The sequence below is a fragment of the Pleurodeles waltl genome, chromosome 11 (genome assembly GCF_031143425.1).
Source record: "Pleurodeles waltl isolate 20211129_DDA chromosome 11, aPleWal1.hap1.20221129, whole genome shotgun sequence".
NCBI lineage: Eukaryota > Metazoa > Chordata > Amphibia > Caudata > Salamandridae > Pleurodeles > Pleurodeles waltl.
This window is the reverse complement of record NC_090450.1, coordinates 627,552,122-627,566,236: the sequence shown is the minus strand read 5'-3', so window position 1 is coordinate 627,566,236 and position 14,115 is coordinate 627,552,122.

Genomic DNA, 14,115 nt, shown 5'->3' with positions numbered 1-14,115 from the left:
TCCCACACAACTCCCATAGTTTATGACACATTTCCAGATTTACCAAACCCGGTAAAACTGTGAATTCACAAAGAAAATGCCTCCGCAGGAGAGGCCTAATAAGGAGAAATATCTTTATTTCTCCTCATTTTTCCCTCCAGGTGTTCTGCATTCTGCAGCACAGATAGAAAGAGGAAAAAGCCTCTCAGGATTATTTTTGTGCAGGAAGATGCCCCTTCCTGCTTGCTTGCGAGACACTGTTGCCTTCAGTAAAGGGCTTGGAGCCCGCCTGTCGCTCGCCATTTGTTGGTTTGTGTGGCACTCTTCTTTACAGCCTCATAATTTGTCAAGTCATGCCTGGCATAATTTCCATTTCTCTATGTGGAGCAGGGATTAATTGACTCAACTTAATTAGTGACAATCTGGTGCACCCAACATGATTGAAGTACAATTTGTTCTTTTTAGCTTCTAGTGCCCTCCAAACAGAAGGTTTGTGATTGGCAAAAACATGCCCCGCGGGATAAACAAAATTGTGAAGTTTTACTTTTTAAAGCTACATTTCTTTTATTTTGCCAAGTTGTCTTTTCTCAGTTTTCATGCATTTTTCCTTTTGTTTTTGCTCGTGGGCGCTGTTGTCAAAAGATGACAATTAACTTGTTCTAAATATGTGAGGCCTATTGCATTGCAAATGTTTGTTACTAATGTGCTGAAGTTGTACTAGAATCTCCTGCAATAAACTTGAAGAGACCTATAAGGCATTGTGTCATCTTTACAGATTTAGTGATGGGTATCCTGCTACAAGGAATCTACACGTCAGATGAATTTACAGTCTTCAGGAATCTTCAGTCTTCTCTATACCTGTGGATGTGATAGAAAATATAAATGAGTGCTGATGTTATTTGGGAACTCCAGTTGTACGATACAAGGTACTTTTTTTTACATACAGCATAAAAATATTAACAGGCCATTATTCTAAGAAGTTGAATGTGGAGCCTTTATTGTCTTGAGCGTAGAAACATCCTTGTGCAACTGTGCAAGCGCACCATGGTAAAACCTCAGTGACAAGTTGTTATCTGAAAGCAGACTGATGGAAAATTGGAGCGCAGTCATTGGTCAGCAAATAGCTGGAACGCATGCAGAAGTATTGAGGATACATCATAACCATGTGTAGACGCATAGCATATGGCCATCTTCAATGACAAATTCACACAGTGAAATAAACATTGTTGGCCAATCGGTGAATGTGACAATAAATCAATGCGTGTTTTGTGAAGTGCTTAAAGTATTTAAACTACAGGTCATTTGTTAATGGTGAAAAGTAGTGAGAAGTACTATTTACATGCTTACATTTGTAACTACATATACAGAGACTGTATTAAATAATGAGGAAATTTAAAATGCCATCTGGTAATGTATGGAACTTATTGTCACCACAAGCATTCTTACCTGTAACCGGGGGCCATTGTTGAAGTGGATGGAATAGAAGGAGTATGTTGAGAATTATATATACAGTTTTGAAGAGCAGGAGAATTTTATACTTGAAGAGAAGAAGAAAATACTCATGCATTGTTTGGGACCTGGTGGTTTGAAAGTTAACAACCGCATACAAAAAAAACCCGCCTGCAGGGCCAAAGAGATGTGTCTAAAAATGCATTGCTTATTTTAATCCTGTAGTTTACATTGGTGTAGATAGATTCAAATTCTTTAACAGAAAACAAGGAAAAGTTGAGGAAATAGAAGACTATGGGCCTCATTTAGGTATTGGTGGTGACAGTCCTGCCATTGGTTTCCCAACTGAAAACCCGTCTGCCTCTTTGGCAATCCACCCGCCAGATTTAGATGTTGGCAGTCCCATAGGTGATAGACTGCCTGAGTCCCACTGTCTCCGCTAAGGATTCCCATCCGTGTCGATGGCACCATAGGGAATAGTGGCTGATGGCAGGACTCCAGCCACATTTACTGCAATACAGTTTTAGATGTGGCTTACTGCCAAGCCAACTGTGGCATTCTGCCCTCCACTTATTAGTTGGTGTATGAGGGAGGAATGGGGTAAAAACTTTAATTTTCCCCAATTCCAATTCCTTTTTTGATTGGACATGACTGAACAACACCTTGCTTTGCTGGACTCCATGGTAGGGAACCCGCATTGCCTATGTACCTTGTGTGGGCAGTGCATATGAGCTCGGGACAACTGCAGACATGTACATGTCACAGTAATTTTTTTTTAAAGTGACATGCTTATATCGGAGACACGATTGGGTCAAACATGGATGGGGACACACTGGTACATCACACATATCATACACAACTGTCATTTTGGTGGGTATCAGTATTCATTGCCAAATGAATGCTGAAACCACGAAAATGGTACAATCACACTTGTCAACTGTGTTCATGTGTGCACACTGCAAGTAGACCTGTAACTGTCATGATGTGCTTCCAGTTGTATATGTGAGTCAGTACATATATGTGTGTGTGTGTGTGATGTGATGGGTGGGTTGAGTTGGAGGGAGCTGGGTTGGGTGGTGTGGTTGTGTCAGTATGTGTGCCATTTGCATATGGCTTTGATGTTGTTGTGTTGTGTTGCTGTGTGCAACATTCAGGTGAGTGTTGTCATTGGCATGCTCTGTGCAGTTCTGCTTGTGTGTGTGTGTTTGTGTAGATGAGTGTGTAGTTGTGTTGGTTGTTGTGGTTGTGTCACATGTGGGTGCAGTGTCAGTAGTGTGTTTATGTTGTGTCATAGATGTATGTCAACATGTGTTTGTGGCATGAATGTGTTGTGTTGTGGTGGAATGGCAATGGATACAAGTGTGTATGTGGTGTGTTATGTAATGTGTTGTGCAGAAGGACAGATATGGCTGATATACAGTGTGTTTGTGTGTGTGACTTATGTCTACTTCATAGCCACTGCCATTGCCCGATGTTCATTGAGTCCAACGATGACCTCCCTCCGTCAGCAATTCACCAGCAGCACACCGTCTGTAGGACTGCAACACCTAAATATGGTCGGCAGGAACCGCCAGCCTGATGGCTACGAAGCCCAATCTGTCGTGGCGGTGGGCAGCTCAGACACAATACATCTAAATGCAGCCAGCAGAACACAGTCAATTTGCCAGTGTTCTTGGGTCTGATGCCGTGGCAGATTAACAGTAACACATGTAGATTTGCTAATCTCCATGATGAGTTTATCAGACACCAAATAATAGTGCACCCAGCGAAACAAAGTCTTCAGGATAATTTGTGGGCTAAAGGAGAAGCAATGCTGCAGGAAGTAATCAAAATCATAAATAGAGTTGAATTAACTAAAAGGTGTGCTAAAGCTGTAATTTCAGAGAAGAAAGATAAGACAGAGGAGGAGGTAAAGGTTGAAAGTGTAGTGGGCAAAGTCAATACGAAAATAAATCATAGGAGTATACTAAGCACAAGCTGTAAAAAAAAGATGTTAAACAAAAAGACAAAGATGTTAAAGATCTAAGTATACTCAGGGGAAAGTGTTACAGGTGTGGAAACAGTAGACATTTTGCAAATGACAAAAGGTGTCCAGTACGGAATCAAAAGTGTTTGGGTTGTGGTCTGATGGGTAATTTTTTTCAAGTATGTAAGGAGAAAGAAAAGGAAAATGGTAAAAATACTCACACCTAGTTTAGATACATATGGAGATGATGAACAAGAAGTTGATATAATTATGTGTGTGTTGAGTGTAGATGAGGATGCATTATGTGTGAGTATGCAAAGGAAAAAATCACAATGGAAAATTTCAATTATTGGGGTGGCAGAGTCTGGGTCACCATATACCATAATAAATAAAGATGTTGGGGAGGAAAACTTAGCTCCAGATACTGGGGACATCCTGGATCTGACTAGTATAACACCCAAAACTTTCATTGGTGAGGACATTGATATGGTGGGTGTAAGTGAATTGTGTTTCTAATTTAAAGACCAGAAGGCAACACATAAACTATACGTATCAGTTGCAAGACCTTCGGTTTTAGAACAGCGTGACCAGAGTAATTTGGGAATCATTTTAGATCCAATAGCCAAATAGCCCTGAACCAGTTTTAGCAGTCCAATCAGATGAGACATGTGACAAGAAAATTTTAAAATCATACCCTGAATATTTTTCTGGTGCCATTAGAGAATTGAAAGGGTTTTAACATAGGATTTCACTTAAACCAGGAGCAGTACCAAAGGTGCATAAAGTTAGAAATATTCCACTGGTTTTAAGAAAGGAAGTTGAATGTGAGTTGGAAACACTGTGTACAGCTGCAGTGATTGAAAGTGTAGAAGCATCAGAATGGATTTCACCGTTGGTGGTTGCAAGAAAAGTCAATGACAAACTAAGATTATGTGGGGACTTAAGGGAACTAAATAAGAACATCATAGTTGACCAGTTTCCTTTACCCAAGATAGGAGAAATATTGTCAGTGTCTAGAGGGGTTAAATAGTTCACAGCAATAGAAATTACAGCAGCCTATCACCAGGTTTCCTTGCACCTTCGACGTAGAAATCTTACCACTTTTGTAACTCTATTTGGGTGCTTTAGATTTGTAATAGCGCCATTGGGATTGGCCTCAGGCACAGCTATGTTTCAGAGGCTAATGTTTGAGTTGGTACAGAATGTAAAAAAAGTAATGTTTTTCCAATAAGACATTTTGTTTACAGCAAAAACAAAGAGTAAACACGATTGCACTATCAAAAAAGATAATGGATATTTTGAAACAAAAAGGATTGACCTCAGAGTTCTAGAAATGCAAAAGCACCAAACAAAGTGTTACATAATTTCGCCATGAGGTGTCTGCAGAGGGAGTCAAGCCCAAGAAGGAATTGTAAGCAGCTGTTAGAAATGTTCCTTTACCGAATAATAAGGATAAGGTGAGGGTCTTCTTAGGTCTTGTGGAGTTTCACTCGAAATTTGTTGAAATTTTCTTGAGCAAAACGTACCATGTCAGGCAACCTTAAAATAACAAAAATAAATTTGACTTGACACCAGCGTGACAGAAGGATTTTGACATGGTAAAGCAGAACATTTCCACAGCTATACCTTTACAAGGTTTTGACCCTACTTTGTAATCTGTGGTTACCAATAATGGTAGTGGGTAGGTAATTGAAGAGGGGCTCACAAAAATAATTGAAAATGGGAAGGATTGTGTAGTGGCTTTTGGATCACGTCCTCTTACACCAACTGAAGAGAAGTATTCATTTATTGAGCATAAGTCCCTAGCCTGTGTTTGGGGACTTGAGCACTACCATCCTTTTATTTGTGGGTCTGAACTAATATTAAAGATTGACTACAAACCACTGACCAAAGTGCGGTCCACAAAAGGGTTATATACTGCCTCCTCACACCTTGCAAGATTGTTAGTGAAGTTACTAGACTACAAATATAATGTGAAGAGTATGCCCGGTGTTCGGAATAAAGTAGCTGATTTTTTAAGCAGACCACCCTTACAGATAACAGATAAATCTGAAGAGGCCATTGAACAGCATTTTATGGAAAGAGTGGGTTGATACTTATGATAAGGACCCGGTATTAGCAGAAGTTAAGAATAAGATAATAGGTGGATGGCCTGAGAAGAAAAACTTACAATAGGCCATGAGGGTATTTTGAGAATTAAGACAAGAACTTTCACTGGAAGATAGTAAATTAATGAGGCAAATTATATTGGTGGCCTGTTTGAATTTGGCTATAAAAAGGAAAGTTCGAGATTTTACATTATGTGAGAATTCAGATAAGAGCTGAGTATCATTTAGACCACCTTTATGCCCCATCAATACACCAGACATGCCATGAAAGAAGATAAGCATGGATATTGCTGGTCCAATTATGGATGGAGAAGAACATATGTTTTTGTTTGGTGATAATGGACCATTTATTGAAATGGCCAGAGGTAGGAATTGTTGATTGTGCTGATTCCAGGGCTATTGTACAATTAATGGTTACAATATTTTTGAAGGAAGGTTTGCCATTAAGGATAATGGTTCAAAATTTGTGTCAGAAGAGTTTGAGAAGTTTCTAAAGCAAACTGGTGTCAAGCACAATACTATTTCAATTTATCATCCATCTGGCAATGGTGCTGAGGAGAGATTTAATAATGTAATAAAGGACGTGATCCAATTTGCAAAGATTAATAATCTAGACTGGAAAATGGAACTGTCCCACACAATTTGGGCTTCCAGGATTGCACCTTGTGCCACAAGTGGGCATAGTCCATTCACACTTATGAGAGAAAGGACACCTTGATCAACAGGCAACATAGATTGGAGGCCTAGACCAAGGAAAGTAGAAAGGGACCCAGAGATTACAATTGACCGAATAAAGAAAACTCAGTCTGGTTATAAGGAATATTATGATAACAAGCATGGTTGAAAGGTGGTCCATTCAAAGGAAGTTGATATGGTGAGGGTGAAGTTTTGAAGAGTGGTCAAAATAGTTGCGGTTTTAGAGGTCTTATGTAAATCTGCATTGTTAAGTAATGGAAAAGTAAGATGTATAAGTTCACTAGCAGTGTGTGGCTAAGGTAAAGGGTCAGTGCAAAGTAAAGAATTGAGAAGTATGAGATGCAACTGGTTAGTGGATGAGGATTTGTCCTTCAGAGAGGCAGATCAGAACCCTGATCAAGTTTCAGGACAACAACAATTCTCATATCAGGATCCAGTGGCGTTTGAGAGGGGGCCTACTATACACACACACACACAAGTTGATGGAAAAGTGGGTTTGTTTGGCAGACCTTTACACAACCCCCCACAATTGAAATAATTCATTTCTGAGTAATTTTTATTTACTAAGCATCTTTATTATTTAGAAACGTTGTAGGGAAAATGCAAAAGAATATACAGTGATTCTTATATTACAGTTCTATTTATGCATTGTATTCAGTATACAGTATTGTGGTGGTTTGTATTTCTTTTTATTTCCTTTCATCTTTTTCATTCATTGTCAAAGGGGAAGATGGTGTGATATCTATCCCTCGGGGCAATGTAGGTGCTCTGAGAACATACAGAATCTTATGGTGTCATAGAATTCTGTAAGGTCATGGACCGAGTAGTGAGAAACGAGCTAATGCGGAGGCCGGAAATGCTGTGTTGACGGATGTCAGCATTGTTTCTAACGTATTGGAGTTGTACCAGGATTTCCCGCATTAAACTTGAAGAGACATTTAAGGCAAATAACTCGTCGGCTTTACAATTGGTAAGTTTGCCAAGCCATGATTTTTAGAACACCTTGTTGGGAATTCTTTACCCATTGTTTGAGAGTTTAAAGAAGAGTAGCCCCCAAAGGGGATAGCTTATTTTATAAGAGAACTATGTATGGGATAACTCAGACTGAATACACCGAGAAATCAGATGTGTTGGGATCTTTAGATGCATATATAATCATTTGTGAGACCTCATCATGAATACCTCACTCGATACTATGGCATTTACCGTAGGGTAACTCTCAAAATGAACCTTTCAATTTCTGAATAGATTATGCATGGGTTGATTCTGTACAGACTTATGCAAGTCCACCTTTATAACCGATTATAGATTTACATTCTTTATTAGAACCAAGCTGTGGAGTGCCCTGAATATATATATATGATCTGACAGGCCAAGGGGAGGTCTCAGGTCAGGAGTAATATATATTGGCAGGCTTTGAGGTGTATAATAAGGACTTGTTCCCCTGCTGCTGATGGATGTTATAATTTGGTGGGAATAAAAGGTGGCATTTATCCAAGAAAATTGATGGTTATGGAGTTGTCTGGACTATCTGTTCAATTGCAGACTTGAGGTTGCAAGATGTATAGCGTAATACAATACAAATGTGACTTATGGAGAAAGTGTACTTCATACATGATGTCAAGGTACTTTTGAAATATATTTTATGATGGTGTTGGTTTGGATGATGTTGCCTGATAATGAAATATTGACAACATTTAGGAGCTAGGTCTGGTTATATATAAAGCTATTGACGACAAACCCATTGGATGATTTATAATAGTAGTTGCCAAGCTCACATTTGGGGTTGTTTTCAGGTGGTCCACTTGTGATTTAATTGGGAAATCCCTAGATAATGTGTGAGAATTGTTTTGGAAAAATGGCTATAGTGCTAAGTGATGTGTATGATACATTAATGATATATGCAAGACTGCAATTTTTTTTCTATTTTTTTTAACTTTTCTAAATGTCATATAGATATTTTTAACCATATGTATGTATATATGATTTTTATTATAGCCCTGAATAAGTTCCTAGTGAAAAAAACGTGTTGGCTTTGGATACAAATGCAAATTATGTCTGGAAAATGTGTTCTTCAATAAAGTATGATGTACTACATCGTGACATCTTTAGAGTCTTCATTTGAAATCTGGGTGTGATACGTTCATTGCACATTAAAATTGGATTTTATATGTTGAGTTATTAGGACACAATTCTGAGATAAAGCGAAAACAGAGTGCTGGGTCATATTGTCAAGATAATCCATTACTGAAATGAAAAGTACAATTAAATATTAATAGTAAAACTGAGATTGAGCTTTTGTTGAGACTATCAGACAGCCATAGGTATTGCTATTAGGCTTGAGGCCTCTTAACCGACCATAAGCTGTGATTTTTCCTGGCAGAGAAATGCATCTGGGCATTGTGTCTCACTTGCATCTCCGTTCTTGTGGAGGCAGGAGGCGGACGGCAAGAGAACACTATTCCAAAATGAAAATAAGGTAGCAAATGCGGGATAAGCGTTGCACCACCAGTCCACCGCATTGGCACTGCTTAGCTGGGAGAACCTGTGTATCACTGCAGCAAATGCTGATCATTCCCTCTACCACAAGAGGTCGCGCCTATCCTAGGGATAATACATAATGTATCAGCCGGGACAGTGTTCTGGATGGCGTAGTTGACAACTATTGGATGGTGCTAAAAGTTTCAGCTAAATGTACAGTAAATATTTTTGAATCTTCAAAACAGATGCTGCGATGTCTTTTTTTTAATCTGTTAAGAGGCTGACGGTTAGAATGCATTGTTTGACTTACTTTGCTTTCTTTCTTTATATATATATATAGTGATAAAATTATGGAGGGCATGTTGCCAGCCAATTAGGGCATTCAACTGTGAAACTGGGGAATCAGATTCAAATCCCAGCATCTGCTCAATATCCTGTGATTTTGGGCAAATCAGTTGATTTACCCGTGTCTAAAACAAAAAGTCCTATTCTGAACAGAAACTCTGGTGAACAAATATCCCTTTGCAGGAGGTGACATCCACAAGGCAGTGAACCAGCACTGGGCATAATAGAGCATGTAGTCCCCTACGATATTTCATGCTGCAAATACAGACTATAAAGGGAACTGTGGACCAGATTACGAGTTTAGTGGAAAGGCACCAACGTCAAGTTTTTGCAGTCCACCTGACCTATGCCTTGGCGGTCAGCCCACCCAATTACTATCCTGTCTGAAACTTGGATACTAGACCTCCGCTGGACAGCCACCACCAAGAGTCCTTCTACCAGGTGGATGGCAGTAAAGCAAGAGGCAGTCCTGCCATGGTCACCGTTGTTTGGACTACGAACTATCCTTCCACAGAGCGTTTCCTGGCAGGGACGCTGTCATGCAAAAGTCAGTGGAAAGGCAGAAAAGGAGGTGAACACTCACCTTTTTTTCGGGGTTCCACTTCAGAGTCTGTTTGTCCAGGACCCTCCTGGGCTGCTGACACATGACCATGACGCTCTGCAACCCCATTGTCAACAGAATCGAAGGTAGAATACATGTCACATCTCAAGTGTAATGCATGCTAACACTCTATCATAATAAACATACAATGACACATATAGTTGACATGACCACATGCACATTACGACAAATACACAACATATACATGTGGTACTGAAACATCACTCCATTGAGACTCCACCGCAGCATAGACCATCTGCTATCAGGAACATTGTAATATGGCGGGCAGGAGACTGTCGACTCTGAGGTCTTTTTGGCACTGCCACCTTGACAGTATGGTGGTCTGACTGCCAAACTCGTAATGATAAAGATCAAGCAAATTGGAGTAGAGCACCCTGGAGGGTGTTAGTTAAAATGCTAACTCATTGTTGTGCGTGATGTGGAGGCCATATTAAGTGAGGAGGTACCCTCCATGAGTCAATAGGAGTACAATACAAGCACTCTTTCAAAGGAAGCCCATAACTTCTGTTCAATCAGATTGTGTAAACATTACTCCTAAGACGTAGGTGGAGCCTAGCCCCTTTCCTGATGATTCTTGAATAATTGTCTGATGACATCTGTGCATTCATTCCAAGCTATAAAAGATCATGTGCTCAGAATTGAATTCAGGAAGTGCTTAACTAACTAACAGAAGTAAAACATCTAGCTGGTTGAGCCATCTCACCAGCCTCTCCTACCAAAACCCAGAGGGTGAACATAAGCCTCAATAAAGTCACGTTATCAGCTGCAATTATCCATGTTTCTGTGTGTCTTTACTTTTCCCAGCTCCTGAGAAAACTGATTACTGTCGACATCAGTATGAGATATTTCTGAGAAGGAGAATGTGGGGAGTGAATATGCATTTAGTGCTCACACTTCACAGTGCCACATCACCCTCTCATAATACATATTTATATAAAGTACAGCAACAATGCTTTACACCACCCCTATCTCAAATCATGAGTATTCACGATATAAAATTGCAAAGCTTAAAAGGCAACTTACTTTGCAACATGACAAGCTGCGATTAAATCCTCGCTAATGAACACAAAGGGCCTGCTGAGGCTGGCAGGACAGAATACTTTGAAAAGGATTATAGTCTGGTTTGAAATTAAATGGGATGAAGGAAGTTCATTGCAGAACTCTAGTTATTTCTAAGAAACATCTTTAAGTCGGGGTAATGTCCACTGAGCAACATTTATATTTAATGACACAAATTTCCTAAGTGAAGGTTGCTAATTTTAACATTGATTTGAATCTTGTGCAGAAGCATAAGACACTCACTAAAAGTGAAGCGAGACAGCTGCTGAAGTGGACTATCCCACTGTCCTATGCTATATACTAAGAGGCATATTTAACAAAACAAATCCTGCGGCACAGCAAGTCACATTACGGAAAGGGCAGGAATGTACCATACTGAACACTGACTTTTCTGCATGCTGGTGCACAACATCCTGCCTAGCTCAACGCAGGCACCTGGTGTGAGGGTGCCTGCATTGTAAGCAATCTTGAGAGGCATTTTCCTCTTTCTATGTGTGCTGCAGAATACAGCATGGATAGAAATAGGAAGTAATAAAGAGTTATGAGAAGTAAAGATATTTTCTCCTCGTTACGCCTCATCTGGGGAGACATAGGATTTTGACGAATTCCCAGGTCTACTAGTAATGGTAAATCTGGGAATCCACCATAATTCCTACGTGGATGCATGGGAACACCCACACTCCACCTATGGAAATCCTTCCCAGGGCAGAGTAACGCAAAGCAGCGATTAGGTTACTCTAGATTTATGAAGTCAGGCAAGGCCAAGCAAAGTGACTTTGTGTGGCTTGATAATTCTAATTTAAGAGTCGTGTCACTCTTGTGTTCTATTCTGTTGTGCATGAGCGACACAACTCTTTGTTAAATATACCCCTGATTAAGGTTGAACAGACCAGTGGATGAAGAAGGCTAACTGAAAGTCTCTCTGTATATGTATGCTGTGTATGAATATTTTGTAAAAACAATAGTCTGGTGAGGCAGCAAAGCTGTCTCACAGGTCAGACCTAAACCCTGGCCCACCAGACCACAAAACAGGCCAGCAAACAGAAAAAAAAATACGACCAACGCACTGACCTTTAGGATCAGCCCTGCTGGCACTGCCTGATTGCCTTCTAGGTCAGCATTATTGCAATGTGAATGAAATATATACAACAAAGCAGCTGTAGCACAAGATTCCTCCACATTCAGGACAGGTACAGCACAGGCAGCTGCTCTGCAAGCTTTCTCATACCATCCAGAGGCCACGGCAAGAGAGTAGGAAGCCAAAAAGACACATCGCAACACAGTAAACCAGCACAGTGTTGAGAATGACAGTATACGCTTCTCACATGCATACAACGGTAATAAAACAGTCAGTGGAAGATTCTCAAATACACAGAAGAGCACCAGCAGAATTCTACACATCACAAAGAGACATCTGCATGACAGACAGCTTCAGTGCAACTCCCAGTACAAAGAAGAGACAGAATAGGTCAGCAACGAGCAAGCTTCACACACACAGATTAGGTACAACAAAGGCAAACTTCCTACACAGAATGGAACATGGGAAGTCGAGGAATGTTAGACCTGACAGCCTTAGGGTGGTCACCCCTAACTTTTTGCCTGCTTCCCTCCACTTTTTGGACACTGTTTTTGCTGGTTTTAGGACTCTGCACACGGTACCACTGCTATCCAGTGCTAAAGTGCATATGCTCCCTCCCTTAAAACATGGTGACACTGGTTCATACCCAATTGGATTATTTAATCTACTTGTAAAACCCCAGTAAAGTGCACTACATGTGGCCAGGGCCTGTAGATTAAATGCTACTAATGGGCCTGCAGCACTGATTGTGCAACCCACATAAGTAGCCTCTTAACCATGCCTCAGGCCTGCCATTGAAAGGCCTGTGTGTGCAGTTTCACTGCCACTTCGACTTGGCATTTAAATGTACTTGCCAAGCCTTAAACCCCGCTTTTTCTATATATAAATAATCTCTAAGGTAGGCCCTAGGTAACCCATAGGGCAGGGTACTATTTAGATAAAAGGCAGGACATATACCTGTGAAGTTTATATGTCCTGGTAGTGTAAAACTCCTAAATTTGTTTTTACACTGCTGGCAGGCCTGCTCCTTTCATAGGCTAATATTAGGGCTACCCTCACATACTGTTTGAGTGGTAGATTCTGATCTGAAAGGAGTAACAAGGTCATATTTAGTATGGCTAGAAGAGTAATACAAAATCCTGCTGACTGGTGAAGTTTGATTTAATATTACTATTTTAGATATGCCACTTTTAGAAAGTGAGCATTTCTCTGCACTTAAATCCTTCTCTGCCTTACAATCCACGTCTGGCTGGGTTAGGTGACAGCTCCCTTGTGCATTCCACTCAGACAAACCCCAAACGCAGGATGCTCATTCACACTTGCACACATCTGCATATTGAATGGGTCTTCCTAGGCTGGGAGGGTGGAGGGCCTGACACTGACATGTCAAAGTACAGTAGCCTGCCCTCACACAAAGGACTGCCACACCCCCTACGGGACCCAGTCAGACAGGATGGAACTGAAAGGGGACCTTGTGCATTTCTAAGCCATTCTTTAAAGTCTCCCCCAATTCAAAGGCACATTTGGGTAGTTAAGCAGGGTCTCTGACCCGACCAACTCAGACACTTTTGGACAAGATGCCACTGGTAAAGAACCCCTGAACCAGAACCTGCAACCTGCCAAGAAGAACTGCTTTGCTGTCCAAAGGACTCATCTGACTGCTTTTCTGCAAAGGACTGCTACCCTGCTGTTGCCCTGCTGCCTTGCTGTCTTCTGGCTGTAATGAGAAGCGCTCTCCAAGGGCCTGGATAGAGCTTGCCTCCTGTTCCCTGAAGTCTCAGGACCAAAAAAACTTCATCCTACAAAACAACTCCTGTGCGGCAAAGATTTGACGCACAGCCTGCAAGAAATGAAGCACAGCCTGCATCGCGGTGAGAAAATCACCGCACGCCGAACCGGATCGATGCAGCCTGACTTCGCAAGAGAAGATCGACCTAGTGCCAGCGTTGCAACCGGAACTTCAACGCATGGCCCACTGGATTGACGCAAAGCCGAGCCGGAACGACACAGCTGGCTTCCTGAGAGGAATCGACACAGCGCCGGCCATGCGGTACAAATTTTCACCCATTGCCCACCGGATCTATGCAGCCCCTGTGACTTTGTCCTGCACGCCCAGGATTTCAACGCATCGTCCCCGGGGCGTCTGAAAATCCCGCAACCCAAAGAGGATCCCAGTCTATGTGTCGGAAATCAAAGTAAAGCCTGCCCTGCGTGAAAACTCACTGATGCATCGCCTGTGGAAGCCGGAAAAATTGACGCACACCTCCCGGTTTTCCACACATCTCCTCCTCTGCAGTCCCTTGAGGAGAATTTGAACGCAAACCAGGTACTT